Source organism: Protopterus annectens, chromosome 2.part1 (assembly GCF_019279795.1).
Source record: "Protopterus annectens isolate FY-2018-M chromosome 2.part1, PAN1.0, whole genome shotgun sequence".
NCBI lineage: Eukaryota > Metazoa > Chordata > Ceratodontiformes > Protopteridae > Protopterus > Protopterus annectens.
In genome coordinates, this window is record NC_056729.1 from 1,440,284,063 (window position 1) to 1,440,301,012 (window position 16,950).

The 16,950-nt window shown below is 45.0% G+C and overlaps 1 protein-coding gene across 2 annotated transcripts in view; it reads left to right on the forward strand.

Annotated features, from left to right (window-relative positions):
* Window positions 1-16,950, forward strand: part of NOP14 (NOP14 nucleolar protein) — a 1,083,467-nt gene that overhangs the window by 653,496 nt on the left and 413,021 nt on the right. The window lies entirely within an intron of this gene.

The following is a 16,950-nucleotide window of genomic DNA, read 5'->3' on the forward strand; positions in this document are numbered from 1 at the left end:
TACCTCAGATATAGTTTGCCGCGGCACGGATCTCTTGGTTTCCAGCGTTGCTCGAGACTTTGTTGGGAGTTTTCAACTTTCAGCAAGTTTTATATTTCAGTTTTTATATATCTTTGATCTATTTCTAATAATAGATATTACTAGCTAGTAGATAGTTGTTTTTTCTGTGTTCAACCCCTTTCCTCAGTAAATCTTTCTTTGCTTTCAGCCCTTTGGCCTTAGGATCCTTTTCTTTACTTGTTAGAGTTCCCTGTTGGGACTATTGTTATTGGATTACTTAATCCTGTTTATATTGATAGTTGCTCATTTTGGGCTGTGTATGAGTTAGTTAGTTAATATTTCTAAAATAACTCTTAGTTAAATAGTGTGTTCCATTTAGTGGAAATTGTAAAATGTCTGAAGAAAGAGACAAACATTCAAAGTGTGGGTTTAAAAAATGCCCAGACTGCGGACAGAAAATGTCCGTCATGGATGCCCATGTACATTGTGTTTGCTGTTTGGGTGAGGTGCAGTTGCAAGAGTCATGCTGTATCTGTCACTCCTTTTCCACCAGAGTGCTAGCAGAAAGGAAGAGGAAGTTAATTGATGGGGGTATTATCAAACACCCCTTTTCGGGGGCATTGTCTGACCAGGATGGAGCCAACAAATCATCCAAATCTTCCACTGAATCTAAGTCAAAAAAAGGGAAAAGATCAGAAAGTGTGGTGACTTCGGCTCCACTGCCTTCAGAGCCGACAGTCTGCTCTGTTCAGAACCGGGACACTGCTCTGGAACCGGTTGCCGAAAAACCTCCATCCATATTGCTTCAGTCGGCTCCATCTGTTCACTCTTCCAGGTCCTCTGTCAGCCTTTCTGATCTGGATATGGACCGGCTGGTTCAGAAACTCTTAAAGGCACCAGGCCTAGCTAAATTGCTGTCGGCTCAGACCCAACCGTCGGAGCCTAAGACCACTACTCTTGAATTGTCTGCTCCTCCTCCTAGCCATACCGGACCTTTGGAGCCAGATGAGGCTGGCCTGATGATTGTGGATCCCTTGGAACCTACACCTGCTCCAGTGTCGTCAGCTCCATCTGCTCGGATGTTCTCTGTGTCTACTGGGGACTCTAGGAGCCGTCACACTCTGGTCGGGTCCCGGGGGGGGAATAATCACACCGACTTGTCAGTGTCGACTCTTCCTCTCGGGGCCTCGGCTCGGGTGAGCTCGGCTCCTACTTCAAGCTCGGAACCCACGGCTTCGGTGCGGGAGGAGATCACGGCTCCGTTGGATCCATCGACGACTCCTCATCGGAGCCGAGGTGCATTCAAAGTCATGAGGCGAGTGTTGTCTCCTAAGACTTCCTCATCTCAAGGTCTGGCCTCTTCTTCCAATAAAGTGCCTGTGTCAGTTTGTCTCCTCCTGTCATCCCAAGCGTAGATGCCCTGAGCCTCAGGTAACCCCCACAGGGCGCTCCCTGCTCTTCCGAGACCTCTCCAAAAGTTCCCCCTGAAGAGGTTCTCAGGAAGAGATTATGCAAGAGGAGGCATTTGGTCTCCCCCAGGAGTCTCTCACATCGGACACCGACTTGGATGAATCAGAAGGGTCCCCTAGATCCCCATCTGAGGACATCTCCTTTGCGGAGATTCTTGAAATTCTTAGGCAGAGGGGTGATTGGCAGTCCAAGAGCCCTACTGAAGATGAGTCGGTTCTCCTGAAGGTGTTCGGGTCTCAGCCTTCCACCTCTTGGGTATCTCCGCCCTACGATGAGCTTATAGATGTGGTCTCTCATAGGGCATGGGAGTCACCAGAATCTATGGAACCTGTTCGGGGAGTCCCTGTTGATGCCATGGTGGTGGCAGCAGCCACCAAAAAGGAAATGTCTGAGATTTCCTCATCTATCCATCCTCCTAACAGAGAATCTAGGATCATGGATAGATATGGGAAACGCATGTTCAGTTCAGCGACTTTCTCACTTGGATCACTGAACTACTTGACACATTTTACCAGACTGCAGAAAGATCTCCTTAAGGAGTTGGGAGAATACTCTTCATGGTGCTGTAGCTTCGAGTGAATCCGACAAGATTGCCACTCAGCTCTCTACCCTCAATTCAATAAGTCAACTCGTCCATGCGTCTCATATCTTACGCAGCTCATGGTTCGAGTAGAGCCGAAGGTACAGGTATCGCTCTCCGTAGGCATGCCTGTATGCGGCTCTGTTTCTTTGCAGAACCCTTCAAGTCTTCCTTTACTGATACCCCATTTGACGACTCATCTTTGTTTGAGCCAAAGGTGAAGCAGACTTTGACCAGGTGTGAGCAAGAAGGAAAGACTCTGCCGTTGGAGTCTGTTTTTCTACCTCCACTCAACCCTTTCCAAAGGTCAGAGGGGAGGAAAGATGTGGCTCTGGAAAGCCCAAGACTCCTTTCAAGACACGTGGAGAGCTCCCCTCCAGAGGCAGGGGAGGAGGTTTCAATGGAAGATGCCACCCTCGCGGCAGAGGGGGTCCGCAACACCAGGGTGACGGAGATCAATTCTCTGGTCAGTCCCATCAGCGCTCCTGAAGGGAGGCCTGGCTGTCCTACTCTGGAGGCAGTCGGGGGTTGCTTAACATTGTACCCAAAAGCCTGGCTAAATATAACAAACGACAGTTGGGTACAAAGTATCATTTCCTGAGGGTGTTTCATACCGTTCTCCACTCAGCCCCTTCCTGTCAAAAAAATCCCAGACGTTCCACCCAGTCACATGGGACGAGCAGCAATAGAGGTATGAGTCATCCAGCCAGTCCCAGCAGACCAGACAGGATTCGAAACTTACTCAAGATTCTTTTTGGTTCCAAAGAAAACAGGGGACTGGAGACCCATTTTGGATCTCAGCAGACTCAACCAATTTGTGAGAAAAGAGAAGTTCCGAATGGTCACGCTACAGTCCATACTTCCGATGTTCATCGTGTTTCACTGTTGCAGTCATTACACTTGGGTTATCTTGCTGGCAGGCTACCCACAGTCGGCCTGAATTCCAAAGTCCTGGTCCGGCATCGGTTGCTGTCAACTCTTCCCTGACGTCAGTGCGCCAGAGGTATAAAAGATGCAGCCAATGCCATTTTCTCCAGTCTTTCTTGCTGCGTGATGCCCGAAGCAAAAGCAGTTCGCAAGTGCCGGTCGGCCGACTCCTGAGATTTTCGAAATCGAATTTCAGATCCGAAGTCTTCATTAAAGCTAAGTACCCCATTGGGGAAACTTTTTTCTTGCTTCAGACCAATGTCAGAAAAAGTTAATTGTATTTCTTGTGGGAAGCAAATACCTCATAAGGCTTTTCATTCTTACTGTATTCCTTGCCTAGGCCTTGACCACGACGTTGCTAGCTGTCGGTTTTGTGCTAGATTTAACCAACGCACTATTAAGCGTTGGTACGATTTTGCCTTTTATTACTTTGGCTGAAGATTTAATTATATAATGCCGTTGGAACAGCCAACGACTGGAGTTTATAAAAAACGAAAGAAAAAGGACAGGTATCCGAGGTCCAAAACCGACGAGACCTCCGCTAGGCCAGTCACCGGTTCACTGGTTCTCAGTGAGGCTCTTTCGCAGCCCCTGATGCCCGCTACCTCAGAGCCACAGGCCACTTCCGACTCCCATGTGGAGCCAACTAGGCCTCTGGATACTCAAGGTATTGGACACTCTGAAACTATTCCCTCAGATGGGTCTGGAGCCGCTGAGCAGGCATCAGCTTCTGAGGGTGTTTTCAGACCTACACAGTTATATGTCAAGCCAACCTCAGCTTCAAAGGCAATGACTAAAACAGCTTTAAAGACAAAGAAACAAGTACAGCATTCTCCTGGATAGACTTCCATGCCTAAGAAACAGATGCTTAAAATGGCCGAAGACCTAATTACTTTGATCAGGGGTTCCCATCCCCCTCCTGATAAGAGGCCTAGGCAAGAGACAGAATATGACTCTTCAGATCAGGTTTCCATTTCCTCTGACTCCTCTTCTTCCTCCCGATGAGGATTCTGATGCTGAAGAATCTATTCCTTCAGCCTCTCCTCCTGAGGATTATTCTTTTGGGGAAACCCTACATACCATGAGGGAGCATTTTCACTGGGAGAGCCAAGATTACTCAGAATCTGAGAAAAGGCTCAGACTTTCTTTTACTACCTCAGCACAGACCTCTTGCTATTCCACCTGTTCTAGACATTGTAGATGATGTATTTTCAGAGTCTGGTCTGTCTCCTGACTCTTTACCCCTTGCACTTGTTAAGCCCGACAGATACTACAGGGTTCCAGATTCTCATAAATTTCTATATAAAAACCCTGCTGCTGACCCAGAAACTATATCTCGGGGTCCCAAAGAGGTCAAGGCTTCCACTGCAAATAATCCTGTACCCTCTGATAGGCATTCTAGGGCTCTGGACAGATGGGGGAAAAAGGTTTACACTTCTGCTACCTTGGCTGTAAGGGCTTTAAATTGTCAGTTTCATATGCTCAAATATCAGCAATACTTAATGTCACTGTTTAAACAGAAAATGTTGACAAATTCTGAGTGTTCTGAAAACATGGAAATGCAGGATTTATTGCATGCAGCTGAACAAGTGGGAAAGCATACTTTGCAATGTGGTTTTGATTCACTGGAGGCCTCTTGCAGGGCCGCTGTTACGGGTTCTGTCATTAGAAGGCATGCTTGGTTAAAGGAACAGAATCTGTCTGATCATGTTAAAGAAAAATTATTGGATGCTTCATTACAGCATGATACTTTGTTTGGTGTTAAGGCAGTAGAGGTGTTAAAGAAAATAGAGGATAAAGCGAAATCTATGCAGACAGTTGAGGATTTTTTACAGGTACAACCACCTAGATTTAGCAGGAACTGACCTTCTAAGAAATGGTCCTTCCAGTGTCAGACAAGCCACAAAGAGGCAGATACAGAAGCCCTAGAGGCAGATCCCAGCCCCAAGGCTCATACAGACCTAAACAATTGGCTGCTTCTACCTCCAAAAGCGGAGAAGACAAATCACAGCCATATAGGAAACAGTCCCAATAACTTTCCTCTGCCAATGCCAAGCACTTATCTTTTGGCAGCACCCTTAGGGGGAAAACTAGCACTTTTTTCACAAAATTGGCGCATGATCACCCAGGACAAATGGGTTTTGAATATAGTCTCTCAGGGCTACAGGTTCCACTTTCACACCCTTCCAAAGACAAAAGGTATGCCAGACCTGCCACACAATCAGTGGGCAGAGACACAAAAGCAAGTTTCATCCCTCATGGACATGAGGGCTATTCAGCGAGTACCACAGCAAGAGCAGGGACAAGGATTTTACTCAAGACTTTTCCTGATACCCAGAAAGGACAAAGCATGGAGACCAATACTGGGCCTGTCTATTCTAAACACTTTTCTGGACGTTCCAAAATTCAAAATGTTGACTCTGCAGCAGCTTCTGCCCATGCTGGGCAAGAAGGCTTGGCTTGTAACTTTGGACCTCAAAGAGGCATACCTGCATGTCCCAATCAGACAATCTTGCAGAAAATACCTCAGATTCACAGCTGGCTCAATGCACTACCAATTCTCTGCACTGCCCTTTGGCATATCTACTGTGCCCAGGGTCTTCACAAAATGCCTGGCACCAGTAATTGCATTTTGCAGACAGAGGAATCCAAATATATCCTTACTTGGACGACTACCTTATTCAAGCAGAGAACAAGGACATTATACTGAAGCATCTGGCGTTTGTAAAAAGATTATTAATTTGCCTAGGGTACACAGTAAACGAAAAGAAATCAAAACTGGTACCCTCTCAAGAGATAATATTCCTGGGTGTAAGCTTAAATACAACTGCCCAGATGGTCTCATGCCAGACAAACAAAGGCAACTGACTTCTTACTTCGAAATGTTGGCAACAAAGACCCAGTTATTTGCAAGAAAAATTCTTCAGGCTTTGGGCTTCATGGCATCCTGCATTCTAACTCCATATGCAAGACTGCGTATGAGGAAACTACAGTGGTATCTAAAAAGTGTTTCGAGTCAACAATGCCACAGCCTGGAAACATTACTTACCCTCATTCCCTGCCTGCAACAGGAGTTTTGATGGTGGGCACAGACCTGGGGACAGCCATTCACTTTACCCACAGCCAGGCAGTTACTAACAACAGATGCATCAGATTATGCCTGGGGGGCCCACATGGCAGGAAAATGTATTCAGGGCACATGGCCTGCAAGCCAAATGCATCTTCATATCAATCAAAAAGAGATGCTAGCTGTACAGAATGCCCTAACAGCCTTCAAGGATCTACTTCATCCAGGACAACTGCTGATAAAGACTGACAATGCTACAGTCATGTGGTACATAAACCAGCAGGGAGGCACACATTCCTACCCCCTCTGCAGACAAACCATGACTTTGTGGAACACAGCATTGACTTATCAAGTACACCTGCAAGCACAGTTCCTGCCAGGAAAGACAAATACTCTGGCAGACGAATTAAGCAGAAACCTCATGGATCCTCATGAGTGGAAACTATATCCACAAATCTTCAGCATGATAAAAAGGAAATGGGGATGCCCAGACATAGATCTATTTGCTTCCCCTCACAACTGCCAACTACAGAGATTCTACACAAGGATTTATCACAAATAAGCATGGAAAGTGGATGCTCTGTAATTCAGCTAGAAAACCCTTACAGTATATGCCATTCCTCCACTGCCTCTCCTCTCCAAGGTACTCCTAAAGGTCAGACAAGAGAAGCCAAAAATGATACTGATTGCCCCACACTGGCCACGCCAGCCACTGGTACCCAATCCTAAAGAGCTTGTCTCAAGGCCCAGCCTGGTCATTACCTCAAATTCCTCATTTACTGACCCAACAAAACAATCAGATCCTGCACAGCCAACTCAGAACCCTAAATCTGGCTGCATGGCGGATAATGTAACCATTCAGAACACACCTCTCTCTAAAGCAGTTGTGAATGTTATTTTGGAGGCCAGGAGGCCCAGCACCAGAAACTCTTATGCAGAAAAATGGAAGATATTCTGTGCTTGGAACGAGGCACAAGGAATTGACACATTTTTGTACCAAATATTCCTCAGATTTTACAATACCTAACTGAGATGCTGGACAAAGGCCTATCTTTCTCATCAATTAAGATCCATGCCTCTGCCATTTCAGCTCATTATAATATGGAACCACTTATTTTTTCACATCTCCTGCTTAAGGCAGTACCTCAGAGGGGCCAAAAACATAAGACCTCCAAGGAGAGTGCCAATACCTGCATGGGACCTCAATTTTGTCTTGGAAAAGCTCACACTGCCTCCTTTTGAGCCAGCCAATACAGCTGAGATAAAATACTTATCATGGAAAACAGCTCTGCTCCTAGCATTTACTTCAGCAAGAAGAGTCTCAGAGTTACAGGCACTAATGGCTGTGGAACCTTTTATTATTTTCCATCCGGACAGGGTCTCTCTAAGGACAAACCCAACATTTATGCCTAAGGTAGTGTCCAGTGTGGCTCTTAACCAAACCATTTGCCTACCTTTTATCCAAACCCGCAGAAGAAGGGGGAGAGACTTCTACATTCTTTGGACATACACAGACAGCTACGCTTCTACTTGGACAAAACTAAAGCTTTCAGAAAGACTGAGCAACTCTTAGTGTCATATGCTGCAGGATCACAAGGAAAAGCTATTTCAAAGCAGACTATTTGAAAATGGATAGGCCACTGCATTCGTTTCTGCTATTCACAACATGGCAAATCAGTGCTAAGGGCATTAAGCCACATTCAACCAGAGCAGCAGGCACTTCAGCAGCCTTCCTCAGAGGAGAACCAACCCAGGACATTTTGGAGGCTGCAACTTGGACTTCAGTGCACACTTTTACAAAGCACTACCACTTACCTATCTACTCTAAATCCAGAGCAGGCTTTGCCACTACAGTTTTGCAGGGCCTCATAACCACTACTAATTCTATTTAGGCCCAGCCACCCAACCTCAGCTTTGGGATTCAACCCAAGTGTAATGACTGCAACAGTGAAACACGATGAACATAGTACAGTTGTGTACCTACCATAAATGTAGATGTTCGAGTGTATTCACTGTTGCAGTCCAGGTTACCCTCCCACCATCCCCCTTTCATTGCTGGGACTTATCTGTACTTCTCTATTCTATACAACCTATGTGGTGTATTTGCTTGTAGATGAAGGTTATGTTTATGTTAGTGCATGCATTTTTATGGGCAGAATTTTTAGCCTACCCTTTTGGGGGCACCTGACTTCTGGGGCAAGAAAAATTGAAGAAAATGGCATTGGCTGCATCTTTTATACCCCTGGCGCACTGACGTCAGGGAAGAGGCGACAGCAACTGACGCCAGACCAGGACTTTGGAATTCAGGCCAACTGCGGGTAGCCTGCCAGCAGGGTAACCCAAGTGTAATGACTGCAACAGTGAATACACTCGAACATCTACATTTATGGTACGTACACAACTGTACTTTCCTAGGGAAGGACAATTGGATGTGCTTGATCGATCTCAAGGATGTGTACTACCACATAAAGATGGCCAGACCATTCAGAGATCACCTGCATTTCCGACTGGGAGCCAATCATTATCAATTCCAAACTCTGCCCTTTGGTCACTACAGCCCCCAGAGTGTTCACCAAGTGTATGGCAATAGTCACGGCTCACCTGAGGCATCTAAGATTCCAGGTGTTTCCGTATTTGGACGATTGGCTCCTTACCTCCACCACCAGGCATCGACTTCTTCAACCGAGAGGCGCTACTCTGACACTCTGCGATTGGCTAGGCATTACAGTCAACTTTGAAAAGTCTGCCTTGTTGCCATCGCAGCATACAGTCTTTATAGGGACAGAGCTAGACACATCAACCACCGCTCTTCGTCTTCCACCAGAATGAATTTGTATTCTTTGCCAACACATCATGTCCCTGATATCAAAGAACAGAGCACCAGCTGCAGAGGTATAGAAAGTTCTAGGATTGATGGCGGCAGCTATTCTAGCAATCCCGTTAGCAAGGATGCATATGAGAATCCTTCCATGACTTCTATACACAATGGTCTTACCAAGAACTTCCAGTGAGTCACATGATCCTGATAGCTAATTCCTGCAAAAAGGATCTTCACTGGTGGTTGACGTCTCTTCATGTCACAATAGGACATCCCTTCATGCTCCCCCCTCCAGTTGCTACTGTGACCCCACGGATGGTTCCCTGATAGGGGGGGGGGGGCTTTTTCAGAGAAAAACTGCGCAAGGCACATGGACAGATCAAGAATCACATCTGCATATCCATGTCCTGCAATGTTGCAATACTTTCAGGACACTCTTCCTCTAGGGACAATTGCAATACAGACAGACAACATGTCAGTGGTCTGGTGCCTGAACAAACAAGGCGGGACCAAGTCTTATCCCGCTCTCAGAGTATGGCTGTGGGCACTGTCGTCCCAGCACTTTCTGTTGGCAGTGCACATCTCGGGCAAATCCAACATTATAGCGGACAGACTGAGCAGAGCAATTTTATTGCCCCATGAATGGTCCCTCAAACAAGAGATTGCGGACAGGATCTTCTGCAAATGGGGCCAGACCTCCTGCGACCTGTTCGCCAGTCGCATCAACAATAAATGCAGAAGCTATTTTGCCCTTATTCCCACACCAGGTCACTCCCTGAGGGATGCTGTTGTCCACGATTGGCCCCCGGGTCTCCTCTACACGTTTCCAGTTCCGGACTTGTTGACACATCCGTCAGGGGATCTTCATCCATCCTTGCACACACTGAAGCTAACCGCTTGGTTGTTCCAGTTCCCCGCATATCCAGGCTCTATAATCTTTCCCATGACACTAGTCAAATTTTGTTGGCGTCCCATAAACCTTACAGTAGAAAATTGTATCGTAGTAAGTGGAAGAGATTTTCCATTTGGGCTTCTTCCCACAACATTGACCCTTACCAAGCGCCATTGTCTTCTATCTTACAATTCTTGACAGAAATCTTTAACAAAGGAGCAGCGGCTGCTACGGTGTGAGTGCATTTAGCTGCTATATCTAATTTCTATCTAGGAATCGATGGTTTGAATATTATGGCTCATCAGTTATCGAAGGCTTTTCTAAAAGGTTCTTTTCACGTGAGGCCTCCAGTGAAGACACCTTATTCCCCCTGGAATTTGAATTTTATGTTATCTCGTATCATTCTTCCTCCTTTTGAGCCTGCATCATCTTGTGAACTGAAATTTCTTTCATGGAAGACTATCTTCGTAGTAGCCATCACTTCAGCCCGCAGAGTGTCAGAGCTCCATGCCCAAGCCATCAAGCCCCCTTATATGGTCTTCCATGCTGACAGAGTATCTCTCAGGACAAATCCATCCTTTTTGCCCAAAGTATGTTCTGAGATTAACATTAATCAAGTTATTGAGTTGCCCGTTTTCTTCCCTAGTCATACCATCAAATTGGAATATATGTTGCACAAACTCGATGTTCATAGACAGCTTAGATTTTATTTGGACAGAACAAAAGACATTAGGAAATCAGATCAGCTCTTTGTGTCCTTTTCTGAGGCCAGGAAAGGTAAACCAGTTGCTAAAACAACCCTAAGTGGCTGTCTGATTGTATCACCTACACACATTCTTGTCAAAACATGCCCTTGTCTACTAAAGTAACGGCTCATTCAACCAGAGCGGTTTCTACCTCTTCAGCCTTTCAAGCAAAATGACCTCTGGACAACATCTGTGCAGCAGCCACATGGTCTAAACCTCACACCTTTCTAACTCATTACAAAGTAGACAAGGCCTCCAGGGACAGGGCTTCATTTGGTTCTAAAGAGTGTACTTCCCTTGAGCCACCCAAGATCAGGGTGCTAGGGATGCTACCCATCAGTGAAGAATGAACGGTGAGATTGAACAACTTCACATAAAGAAGTTATGTACTCACCATAACATTCCATGTGAGTTGATGTTCTTCATGTTTCACTGTTGCAGTCATTACATTTGGGTAATCTTCTGGCAGGTTGCCATCAGTCGGCCTGAATAACAAAGTCTTGGGTCCTGCGTCGGTTGCTGTCTCATCTTCCATGACATCAGGGGTATAAAACATGCAGCTGACGCCATTTTATTCAGTCTTTCTTGCCGCGCAGTGCCGGAAGCAGAAGCGGTTCGCAAGTGCCGGTCGGCCGACTCCTGAAATTTTCGCATTCGAGTTTCAGAACTGAAGTCTTCAAACTAAAGCTAAGTACCCCATTGGGGAAACTTCTTCTTGCTATTTACCAATGTCAATAAAAGTTAATAATTGCATTACTTATGGGAAGCAAGTACCTCATAAGGATTTTCATTTATACTGTATTCCTTGCCTAGGCCCAGATCATAACGTGCCTTGCTGTCGGTTTTGTGCTAGATTTAACCAATGCACTATTAAGCGTCTGTATAGTTTTGCTTCTAAATATTTTGGATCAAGATTTAGTTATCCTGAAATGTCATCCATTAGCAATCCGACTACCGGAGTTCACAAAAAAACGCAAAGAAAAAGACAGAGACAGACCGTTGAGGTCCAAAACAGACGACAAAACTTCTTCTAAGCCGTTCGCCAGTTCTCAGTGAGGCACTTTCGCAGCCCCTGATACCCGCTACTTTTGAGTCGCAGGCCTCTACCGAGACCCATTCGGAGTCCGGTATGCTGTGAGATTCTCAGAGTATTAAACCCGCTGATGTCTCTCCCTTGGATGGGTCCGGAGCCGCTGAGCAGGCACCGGCTTCTGAGGATGTTTTCAGGCCTCAACATTTTTATATAAAACTGATGCCAGCCTCTAAAACAAGGTCAAAAGCATCTTCTATGTCTAAAAAACCGACGCATGAACCACGATCCCAGGCCCCTATGCCTAAAAAGCATATGATCAAAATGGCTGAGGACTTAATTACCTTGATCAGGGGTTCCCAACCCCCCCCCTCCTAAGAGGCCTAGGCAAGGCACTGATTATGAATCTTCAGATCAGGTTTCCATTTCTTCTGATCAGGAATTTTCCATTCCACCCTATGAGGATTCTGATGCAGAGGAATCCATCCCATCTGCATCTCCTCCTGAGGATTACTCTTTTGGAGAAACTTTGCATACTTTAAGGGAATATTTCCACTGGGAGAGTCAGGACTTCTCTGAATCAGAAAAGAGGCTTAGGGATTTCCTTCTTCCTCAGCATAGGCCTTTGGCAATACCTCCTGTGTTAGACATTGTTGATGATGTGTTTTCGGAATCAAGCATGGCTCCTGATTCCCTACCTCCGGCTCCCAGTAAGCCAGACAGATATTACAGCGTTCCTGACTCCCATAAATTTCTATTCAAAAATCCTGCTGCTGACCCTGAGACTATTTCACAGGGTCCCAAGAGTGTTAAGGCCTCTACAGCCAATAATCCTACCCCTTCTGATAGAGATTCCAGGGCGCTGGATAGATGGGGAAAGAAGGTTTATATGTCTGCTACCTTGGCAATCAGAGCCTTAAACTGCCAGTTTCATATTGTTAAATATCAGCAGCATGTTATGGGCCTACTGAAATAGAAAATGTTGATTTCTAATTGTGTGGAAAATAGAGTTACAAGAATTATTGCATTCAGCAGAATAGGTTGGAAAGCGGTTTTGGTTCCTTGGAGGCCTCTTGCAGGGCCGCAGTTACTGGATCTGTGATTAGAAGGCATGCCTGGCACAAGGAGCAAAATCTGCCTGATCATGTTAAAGCTAAATTGTTGGATGCCCCCTTGCAGCATGACACTCTGTTTGGTAATAAGGCAGAAGAGGTTTTAAAGAAAATGGAAGACGAAGCTAAATCTATGCAAACTGTAAAAGATTTCTTGCAAGTGCAGCCACCCAGGTTCAGTAGGCACTGACTTACTAAAAATTGGTCCTTTCCTGTGTCCAGCAGAGCCACTCAAGGCAAATCCAGACGCTCAAAAGGCTCCAGATACCGATCACAGGGTTCTTGCAGGTCATAGCAATGGGGTGCCTCTACCTCCAAATCTGGAGGAAACAAAGGACAACCCTACAGTAAGCAGTCTCAATGACTTTCCTCTACCATCTCCAAGCACTTATCTTTTGGCAGCCCCCTTGGGGGGAAAACTAGCACTTCATGCTCAAAATTGGCAGTTAATTACCCAGGACAAGTGGATATTGAACATAATATTCCAGGGGTACAGATTTCATTTCCATACTTTGCCAATTCCAAACGCATGGCCAGATCTGCCACAAAATCAGTCGGCAGAGGCTCAAAAACAAGTTATTTCCCTCATGGATATGAGGGCTATTCACCCAGTTCCTGAAAAAGAAAAAGGACAAGGTTTTTATTCAAGACTTTTCCTGGTACCCAGAAAAGACTGTTCTTGGCATCCATTACTGGATTTATCGAAATTTGAACACGTTCCTGGACATTCCAAAATTCAAAATGCTGACTTTACAACAGCTACTGCCTATGCTGGGCAGAAACGCTTGGTTAGTGACTCTAGACTTAAAAGAGGCATACCTACATATCCCAATAAGGGAATCATGCAGAAGATACCTCCGCTGCAAAGCAGGTTTTTTGCATTACCAATTCTCTGCACTGCCCTTTGGCTTATCTACTGCACCCAGGGTCTTTACAAAGTGCCTGGCACCAGTAATTGCATTCTGCAGACAGAAGCATACAAATTTATCCTTCTCTGGACAACTGCCTCATTCAAGCAGACGACAAGGACACTCTTCTTCAACATCTGGCGTTTGTATAAAGGCTTCTAACATGCCTAGGGTACACAATAAACGAAAAGAAATCACAACTGGTACCCTCTCAAATAATTACATTCCTGGGTGCAAGCTTGAATACAACTGCCCAGATGGGCTTACCTTACACCAGACAAACAAAGGCAACTGGTAATATACTTCAAACAAATGGCAACAAAAACCCAGTTATCTGCAAGACAAATTCTGCAGGCTTTGGGGTTCATGGCATCCTGCATTTTACTAATTCTATATGCAAGACTGCATATGAGGAAACTTCAGTGGTACCTAAAAAGTTTATGGAGCCAACATTGTCACAGTCTGGAAACAATGATTCCTCTCATTCCCTGCCTACAACAGGAGTTTCTTTGGTGGGCGGAGACGTGTCACCAAAACAAGGGACTGTCATTCACTCTAACCCCTGCCACCCAAACCCTAACTACAGACGCATCAGAGTATGCTTGGGGGGGCCCACCTGGCGGGGAGATGGATTCAGGGCAAATGGAGCCCAAAACAAATGCATCTGCATATCAACCAGAAAGAGATGCTAGCTGTTCAGAATGCTCTGACAACCTTCAAGGACTTACTTTCTCCAGGACAACTACTGATAAAGACGGACAACACCACAGTTATGTGGTACATAAACAAGCAGGGGGGGTACACATTCCTGCCCCCTTTGCAGACTAGCCATGGCATTGTGAAACACAGCTTTGACTTACAAAATACATCTTCAAGCTCAATTCCTGCCAGGAAAAGAAAATACTCTGGCAGACGACCTAAGCAGAAGTCTTATGGACCCACACAAATGGAAATTGGATCCACAAATCTTCAGCATGCTAACACGGAAATGGGGGAGCCCAGACATAGATCTATTTGCCTCTCCCCAAAATTCTCAGCTGGATAAATTCTGCACAACAATTCATCACAAAAAAGCATGGAAATTGGATGCCCTATCCTTCAGCTGGAAAAACCTATCAGTCTGTGCCTTTCCCCCTCTGCCACTTTTCTCCATGGTCTTACTAAAAGTCAGACAGGAAAAACCAAAAATGATCCTAGTAGACTGGCCTCGACAACACTGATACCCACTTTTAAGGAATATGTTTCAACTTCCCCCTTGGTACTTGCCTCAAATACCTCATCTACTGTCTCAGCAGAACAATCAAATTCTGCACACTCTGCTCCAAACTCTGAACCTGACAGCATGGCTGATCATTTAATTATTCAAACAACACCTCTCAGTAAGTCTGTGATGGATGTCATTTTGGAAGCCAGAAGGCCTAGTACTAGAAAATCTTATGCTGATAAAAGGAAGAAATTCTGTGCTTGGAACCAAGCACAAGGAACAGGCACAGCAAAGCCCAATATTCCTCAGATTTTACAATATTTGACTGAGATGCTTGACAAGGGCCTATCTTTTTCTTCAATGAAAATCCATGCCTCTGCCATCTCGGCTCATTAAAACACAGAGCCTCCCCTTTTTCTCATCCTCTGCTTAAACAGCATCTTAGAGGGGCCAAAAATGTAAGGCCTCTCAGATAACCAACTCCTGCATGGGACCTTAATTTTGTGCTGGAAAAACTCACCCTGCCTCCTTTTGAACCAGTCACTACTGCGGATATAAAATTTCTCTCTTGGAAAACAGCTTTTCTCTTGGCAGTCACTTCAGCAAGAAGGGTTTCAAAACTACAGGCTATCATGGCTGTGGAGCCTTTTATTACATTTTACCCGGACAGGGTGTCCCTCTGGACCAACTCTTGTTTTATACCTAAGGTGGTATCCAGTGTGGCTCTTAACCAGACAATTCACCTGCCAACTTTTTACCCAAATCCACAGAACAAGGGTGAGCGGATTCTGCATTCATTGGATGTACACAAACAACTAAGATTCTACTTGAACAGGACCAAATCTCTAATGAAGTCTGAGCAACTACTGGTAACATTTGCTGCAGGGCCAGAAGGGAAGACTCTATTAAAGCAGACTATTTCTAAGTGGATAAGCCACTGCATTCGTTTCTGCGACATGCGCCATGGTAAACCTGTGCCCAAGGGGATCAGACCTCATTCCACCAGGGCTGCCTCTACCTCAGCAACTTTTCCTCAGAGGGGTTCCAACCAAAGACATTCTAGAGGCTGCTACTTGAGCTCTGTTCATACCTTCACAAAACGTTATCATTTGCCTCTCTTCTCCATATCCATAGCAGGCTTTGCCACTGCAGTTCTGCAGGGCCTTATAGCTGTTCCTAATGCTGTTTAGCTCCATCCTCCCATCCATAGCTTTGGAATTCTACCCAAATGTAATGACTGCAACAGTGAAACATGAAGAACATAGTACAGTTGTTTACACTTACCATTAATGTAGATGTGTATTCACTGTTGCAGTCCGGGTTACCCACCTGCCATCCCCCTTTTCTTTCCTTCACTATATACTAAAGCCTTTGTGGTATATTTGCTGTTAGATGAGGGTAAAGTTTGTGTTGCTAAAAGTGCATTTACATATATTTCTGTTTATTTATATATATATATATATATATATATATATATATATATATATATATTATTTTTTTTTTTGCTTGGGGGGCACCTGACATCTGGGGCAAGAAAAACTGAATAAAATGGTGTCGAATGCATGTTTTATACCCCTGACGACCTGACGTCTTGGAAGAGGAGATGGCAACCAACGCAGGACCCAAGACTTTGTTGTTCAGGTCGACTGAGGGCAACCTGCCAGCAGATTACCCAAATGTAATGACTGCAACAGTGAATACACTTGAACATCTACATTTATGGTAAGTGTGCACAACTGTACTTTCCATCTCAACTTCATTCTCATGTCCCTCCCTCCTTCCCCCTCCTGGCTGACAATTGACCTGGAGGCTGTTTTCATCCTGGTTTTTCAATATGTCTTCATTCCTAGGCAGAGTAATTATTGTACTTCTATATGGTACGCAGCAAACACAATCTGAGGTAATTCCAGCAGTGCATTGTGGGATAAGGGGTGGGGTATCGAGCTACTGGAGAACTTTGAGCTTACTAGTTGGCCGTGTCGGAGCAGAGGATCGGCTCCGAACCCATCAGTGAAGAATGAAGGCGAGATGGAACAACTCACATGGAACATTATAGTGAGTACATAACTTCTTTTTTTGTATTGTGTGTATATATATATATATATATATATATATATATATATATATATATGTGTGTGTGTGTGTGTGTTTGTGTGTGATTTGTTCATTAATTATTACTCTGTATGTTAGTCTGTT